The 7,211-nt window shown below is 51.2% G+C and overlaps 1 long non-coding RNA gene across 1 annotated transcript; it reads right to left on the bottom strand.

Annotated features, from left to right (window-relative positions):
• Positions 1-3,276: 3,276 nt before the first annotated feature.
• On the bottom strand, positions 3,277-4,794 carry LOC136366332 (uncharacterized). The gene is made up of 3 exons (XR_010744515.1): positions 4,701-4,794; positions 3,870-4,074; positions 3,277-3,504 (listed from the first exon to the last, which is right to left on the bottom strand). It is a non-coding gene; the product is annotated as an uncharacterized lncRNA (long non-coding RNA).
• Positions 4,795-7,211: the final 2,417 nt, after the last annotated feature.

Below are 7,211 nucleotides of genomic sequence, written 5' to 3'. Positions count from 1 at the left end.
TATCTTAGGAGAAAGTGCTCTCCAGATGTCATGTGTGGAGAAACAGCCACACTGCTGGGAGCTGGCGATGGGCATTTTGGGATGTGAAAGACCTCACTAGGAAAGTCTCCAACTGCAGATGCTCTGATAGAAAAGAGGATGGTTTAGAGGCCTTAAAATTGTCCAGAAACTCAGAAAGAACTTTCACCCAAGATGAGTGTGTTTGGTAATAATGACAATAAAAGCAAGTGTCTCTGGAGATGATCCTTCTCCAGACTCCTCCATATTGTCATACAGTACCTGGGCTACTCTATGATGAGATATCCCATACAATACAGAGATCACAACTAAAAACTCTGGAATCCATGCAGTCAAAACTTGGAGTTCACCAGCATATGCAGGAGAAGTGTATTTCCCTCCACTTCAAAAGAAGAGACACAGTGCAGCAGACTTAACTCCTTGTTGGTGAAAAGGCACCAAATCAGATGAAGAGATTTCAAACATCATAAAATGGGATAAAGTCATAAAACATTGTCTCCCATTCAACACGGGCTGCAACACTTGTGCTTGTGGCACAGACTGATAGTTTGTGCTGTCAAAAGGCTTCCCCCTCTTGTGTGAGTGTATCTGGTCACTGTGCATCCACCTCTCCCCTAGAATGCACTGCTGCTGAACCTCACGGCTGTCCAATGTCCAGAGGAAGCAGGAGCTGCTCAGCCAGCAGTGATGGGGGTTACCGTGGTTCTTTTTGTAAAAGCTGCATTGTCTTTTTTTGCCATTTTGCTTCTCACCTTCTGTTTTACAGGCCAGCTGGCTTCTGGGTCTTTCCTGGTGGTATCCTTCAGTGTGACAATGCACATTTGGTCGTCCCAGTCCTGAACTTCCCCTCCTGACAGCTCAAAGTTGATCTCGGTCACCTTACATTTCACAACATGCTTCCTGAAGGTGGCTGGGACATTTGATTTCAAGATGACTGTGATGGCCTTGGCACAGCCAGGATGGAGATGTCCCACCTAGGGAGAATCAGGGAGTCAAAACCAAACTGGAAGCACTGCCAAGGGCAGGACTGACAGCAAAAGGGACTGATGTGGTGAGCAGCTGTGCCAGGAATCTGCACCTCAGTGTGGATTTATGTGAAGTTTGATAGACAAAAGTATGAACAGAAGGTGTCACCTCCCATAACATGAAGCCTTTTCTGCAAGACTGGCAGCCTTGGCCCAGCCAAGCCAGGGACTGCATCTCCCACGTGGCACTGGAATGGGCTGTCACTGGTATGTGAGGACTGCCTGCCAGCTCCTGGGGACACCAGGGCAGGGCTTGAGCAATGGGGAAAGGCAGAGCAGTCCACACTCACCTTGGGAGAGAACCAGAATGGGGATTTTGCCTCCCACTCAAAGCGCATGACCTTCGTACAGGTGTGGTTGGTGATGGTGAAGGTCCTGTTGTGGGGCTCCCCAACAGAACAGTCCCCAAACTGGATGTGATTCACTCTGATAGCTGTTAAGGAGGAGAACAAGGGATCTCAGCATGCAGGGAGCTCCATCCACCCCCCCTCACGTGCACAGACACCTGTATGTTCAATGCTTTCTTGCTCCAAGCCTTTCTCCCTCTGCGAGGGAGTTCCCCAGGCAGTTCCCCATCCCACCACTTTCAGGGGAACACCCTGACACACCCCTAAGCCAGCCACATGAAGCACAGCACACACTGCTCTGCAGGCATGGCTGCCACGCCCACAGGCCACCAAGTCCAGTGGGTGACAGCCCAGGCCTGGCTAGAGAGAAGACACACATGATCAGACATTTTCCTCTCCCTTGCTCCACCTTGTCGGCCTCTCCTCTCTTACCATCAATGACATCTTTCTTCAGAATGCTCTTAGCATTCCTCTCCCGTGTATCTTCCTCCAGTCCATCGAGGGTGAATTCATCCTCATGGCCTTCACCCAACAGCTCTATTAGGGTCTTGTTAGAGTATTTGTCCCCCACTAACGCACGAATCCTCCCTTCCAGTCGTTGAGCCAGGGTGGGTTTGAAAATTACATCAAACTCTGTCGATTCCCCAGGACGCAGATACAGGAAAGGCTTTGGAGTCTTGCTCTCTGCACAGCAATGGAAATCAGAGCTAAGTGATACAGCTGTACAGAGGAAATATTTCCATAGGCTGTATGAGGAATCAGAGGTTGAAACCAGCTGTCTCCTAAGCACAGGTTCTACCCCCAGTGGTTGCAGACGCCTGTGTTCACAAGGCTGCCACCTCCAGACACATCACCACTTAAGCAGCTTAACCTCAGGTTGATGCCCAGCCCTCATTCCATCTGCTTCCAGCCAGCTCCAGCCATATGGAAAGCTGAGCCTAAGAGTGCTTTTGGCTTCTGCTGGCTGTCTGTGTGCTCAAGGGCTGCACCTTGAGGTGCCTTCTGTCAAGCAGCAAATACCTCAGAGGGTCCACTGAGGTAGTGACAGTCCCTCACAACTCAACCCACCATGTCTAGAAGAGCAAAAGAACTTCTTACAGCTTGCTAGGAGGGAGTCCCCAAGAAAAGCTTTGGGGACAGAGAGCCCAAGGAAAGAAACTGTGTCTAACATCCGGCTGGTGCTCAGAGAAGACAAGAGCAGGGCACTCGTTTTCCCTCTGTGCATGATCACACTTCATGGTTAATGAATTTACCATTTTCAACAGAGTCCTCTTCCACATCCTCAGTGTAGAATCTCTCGAGTGTGGAGTCTCTGCCTTTCAAGAAGAAAACACCTTTCAACACAATACAGTTTTATTCATAAATGCATTACTGAGAACAGTCCCAGGCAGTGTGTCCTCCTTCCTGCTTTGCTGAGCAGGCTCCCTCCCTCCCAGGGAATGCTGACCTTGTGCTAAGGCACTGTGTGTTTTGAGGACTGACAGCTGCCCCAGCATATATGGGAGGTGGGCACTGCATGGAAAATCCTGCAAATAACCTGGAACTGGCCTTCAAAGAGAAGGAAAAGCCAGGGAATCTGAAGAAATGCTCTGCTTTGAGCCCTGGCATGTCAGTTCATAACAGCCTCTGTCTGAGTGTGCTTCCAAGAGAGGTTCAGAAGGATTCACTTTTCCCACCAAAGACCCAGAGGTGTGAGCCAAAATCTTGCCTGAGACATGCAGAATTCAACACAACTCTTCCCTGGCTCTGCTGCTCTCCCCTGCAGTTTGGCCTGCACTGAGCTAGACTAGTCTGGGCCCCAGGAAGCAATGCATCTGAGAACAAAACAGGATCTCACATGGCCTTTAGAGGGACACCATCACCTTGGCCTCCTGTTCTCACCTTTCCAGGCAGGGGTTGGATGGAGAGGACCACATCACATGGCAGGCTGCTTGCATTGTAGATACTAAAATGAGCTTCAGCCTTTTGCTGAACCAGAATCTTGTTGAAGATGAATTTGTTCTCATCTCTGATGAACAAGCCCACGCCTTTCACTGACTTCAGCTTGCGGCGGAGGTCAGTGCTGCTGCAGATTGGATACTCCTCAAAGACTGACATGACATCCTCCATGAGTCCTGTGGATAGACCAGAGGAATGAGCATGGAGGAGAAGCCTCCCTGATGAATTTATCTGGACCCTGCTGGCCTTTCAGGAGGCTTTTCCTCTCAGTCACCCTTTCTGCCCAGGTGACTGCTAAACCCAGCCTTGGGTGGGGGGAGCTGGCTTTGAGGATGGAGCTCAGTCTTAGAGAGCATTGCTTTCCTTTTATCCTTCCATGCAGCCCTCTCCGCCTGGGAGGGATGAGTCCACTGGTGGACTTGAAGAGGGCTGGAACCTTTGAGGATTCTAAGGTGGGACACCAGGGCTAGCCTGCCTCTCTATCCAAGCAGCAAGTTTAGGTGGTGATCAGCAGCAGGTCTGACCTGTGGGCAGTACGTACCTAGGACGCAGGACTCGGCAGTCAGGGTAAAGGGAATGCCCCGGGGATTGTCCCTGGGGTCTCTGCCCGTGATGTCAATGTAGAGCTGCTCCTCACATATCCCCTCCTGCCCTGCCCGGCATTCCACTGTGATCTTCTGCTGGCCCCAAGGACCGATGGAGCCGGAGCAAGGGGACACCGTGAACATGCCAAGATTGAGGGGACCCTGCGGAAAAAGTTCCAGGAGAGGCTGATGGCTACTGGCTGTGCCTTGAGCACCCCAGCAAAGAGTATGTCCTGCCTTGGCCTCCAGCTGGGCCCAAACAGCCCAGCCCCAGGGCAGGGAAGGATGACTCCAGGGCCCAAAGGCAGCCCCAGGCTGAGACCAACAAGCCAAGAGAAGCTGCAAGCCTGTCCCAAGTGGCAGAGAAAAAGCAGTTAGAGTGTAAAGAATGAAGGTGGTAGCTGTGATCTTTCAGCCTCCAGAGGTAACACAGGAGAGCAGAAATAGCTGTGAGAAATGACAGGAGAAAGTTAGGAGACTTGGAAGAAGAAAAAGCAATGTTGTCTGAGCTCTGTGGACTGGGACTTCACTGAGGCATGTTTTTGCTTCTGTGGTGTTCACTGACCTCTGCTGGCTAGCAGCTACCAAACACAGGACCTGCTCCTCCCTGTTGATCCCATAACTCCAGGTCAGAGCCAGAGTACAGGACTGTCAGTGGGACTGAGCAGATGCTGGGCTCCATCCTGCAGACCATGTCTCACCCTATAGCGATGAGCCCCCAGCCTGGGAACAGCAGCATCTTCTCACATCCCCTGCAGCAGCACTGCTGGGGAGCAGGAGTCACCCACCTGTGTCAAGGAGCTTGATTTCCTTCCTGTTGAGCTCTTTGCAGCTGATGGAGCAGATTCTCCTTGCTTTGAACTGAGAGGAGAAAGCAGAGGTATCTGTCACGCTGAGATCCCCTGCCTTTCTCTGAGGCCAAAGCTGGCCTTCCTCCTCACAGAGGAAAGCCTTCCTGCTCCCGATGGCTCCCAGAGTGCAGCACCCATTGCTGGACAGAGCAGCTCTGTCACCAGCTTTGTACTACACATGGGGATACTGAGGCATTTTTTTGCTCCCTCTTCCCAAGCCAGAGATGCAAATGAACAACAGCCCAGGTCTCCTGGCTGCCTGCCACATCCCAGCCGTGGGGTGGTTCCTCCTCAGACAGGAAGGGTGCTGCAGGGCTTCTCATACCTTTGGCTTTCCAATGCAGATGCATCCTCGGTGAGGGCTTTGAAGAGCAAGTAGGCACTTGTCACCACAATGGGCACAGCCTTGGAGCCTGGAAGGAAGCTGGCACTTTTTCTCCAGTCTGCTGGGCACTGGCACCACCGTTTCGCAGAAGCCACTCCTTCCCTGCTTCTCTTACCAGCATGGTAAAGCACACCATCCCATACTCAGTTTTAAAGCCAGCACTATGTCCCTCCTAACAACTGTGCATGCAAGTGACACTGCTTGCACAGGAGTTCCCCTACGGATCAAGCCAAGGATTTGTCCTCCAGGACCATTGTTTCTATACACTGCACCCATCCTGCATTCTCATGTGGAGACTTGCAGCCCTGCCCCACTTCCACGACCCGTCTCCACTGGTTCCTTCCAGAAAGAAATCTCTCAAGCCATCTATGGAAAGTAGATGCTGCTGCTCGTCTCTGAACTCTCATGTTTGCTTCCACCCATCCTTCTCTCCACAGAGGAGCATCTCATCCCCTGCAATGTCACACAAATCCAACCCTGCCAGAAGCCCTGCCAGCCTCTCTTACAGCTTTCCCAAGCCTTTCAGTCTAGCCATCATCGTTCAGAACCCTGCCAGATGTGCTGGCAAGCTCTGCAGGATGGTTCCTGGGACAAAGCCCACATGGGATCCTCTGCTCAGGACTCATGAAGCAACCAGATGGCTTGAGTTGGTCTGGGAGTCCTGCAACCTTCCAGGCTTGCTGGAAGTGGGCATTTGCTGCCCTGTGGGCATATAGTAGAGAATAAAACCAGAGGGGTCCTTCCTGGGGGCAGACAGCCAGTGCTCACCTTTGATGTTCCAAGGCAGGTTCACAGTGATCATGGGAAAGGATGCTTCTCCTTTCAGGCAGATATTTTCCACATCCTGGTCACCCACTTGAAGGTGGTAAGTCCTGCTGAAGGCTCCTGGTAATCCTGGCATGCAAGAGAAACTCATCTCTTGCTTCTCGCCAGGTGCAATGGAGCCCTGCAGGGACAGGAGAAGAGGGAGGGAATGCATCAGAGTTTGATGGGGAATGGTTCAGGGGACAAACAGGCAGCAAAGACAGGTTCTCAGCTAGAAGAAACCACCAAACCACATCACCATCATGATAAATACATTACAGTGTTGGCCTTTGAAACTGTTCGAGTAAATACTATGTGCTTTATCATGTTGACTTTTGTAAAAGAAGTTTTGCTAAAGTTTAGAGTTCTTTTAATGCGGATGTTTTGTTGTGATGCCAATGTTGGAGGAGTTGTTGTAATATTAACGTTTAACCACTGAAGGAATGGAAGCTTGCTGAATGTGTCAAAAAGTAACAAAGGACCAGGATTAGGACGATTGCATATGCTCCAAAAAGGCCGGATGGAGGAGGAACTCTGTTAAAACGTTTGAATATACAGAACTGTTTGTAAATATGTATTGGGCTGATGCAACACCCAGGGCATACAAAGGGGTGTTGTTGTGTTGACTGATGTGTGCCTCTGGCTGCAGCTAATGTGGCTAAGCAGGCAGCACTGTTATTTCTGCTTTATTGACTTTGTCCCCTATTGTCTCATATTAAATTTTCTTGAAGTTTTAACTGAGGAGTGGGCTTCCCTTCTCATACCCCCTACCTTCCTTGTGCCCAAAAGATCGAGCCACTGACCCTGGGGTGCAGTGTGTCCTCCCAAGAGCTCATATGCCTGCAGCCCCAGCACAGCCTGATGTGTTGTGAGCACAGCTCTGCTGCTCATGGGGTTTGCCCTCTGCCAGCAAGAGCCCGCCTCAACAAGAAAAGGCTTTTCTGTCGCCGCTACGGAAGAGAAATCCCCGCACTCAGCAAGGCCATCTCATCAGGCTCCTCTCATCCCTTGTAAGACAAGCTTGAAGAAATGGGAAAGCTAATCGGCTCCCTCTTCCCACTGTCAGGAGGGACAAAGGAAGGAGTGCTGCTTCGGCTCAAAGGCATCCAGGCAGGACTGAGAAGCTTGGACAATGGTGGGATAATGATGCTAATTTTTCTCATTGCTCTTCCAGCCCCGCTGCTCCCTGGCCCCTTCACTGCCCCACAAAGCCTCTGCACAGCACAAAGCTGGAGGTGGCAGGGACCAGCTCACCTACT

The sequence above is a fragment of the Sylvia atricapilla genome, chromosome 12 (assembly GCF_009819655.1).
Source record: "Sylvia atricapilla isolate bSylAtr1 chromosome 12, bSylAtr1.pri, whole genome shotgun sequence".
Classification (NCBI taxonomy): domain Eukaryota; kingdom Metazoa; phylum Chordata; class Aves; order Passeriformes; family Sylviidae; genus Sylvia; species Sylvia atricapilla.
This window is presented reverse-complemented; position numbering and strand designations above follow the sequence as displayed.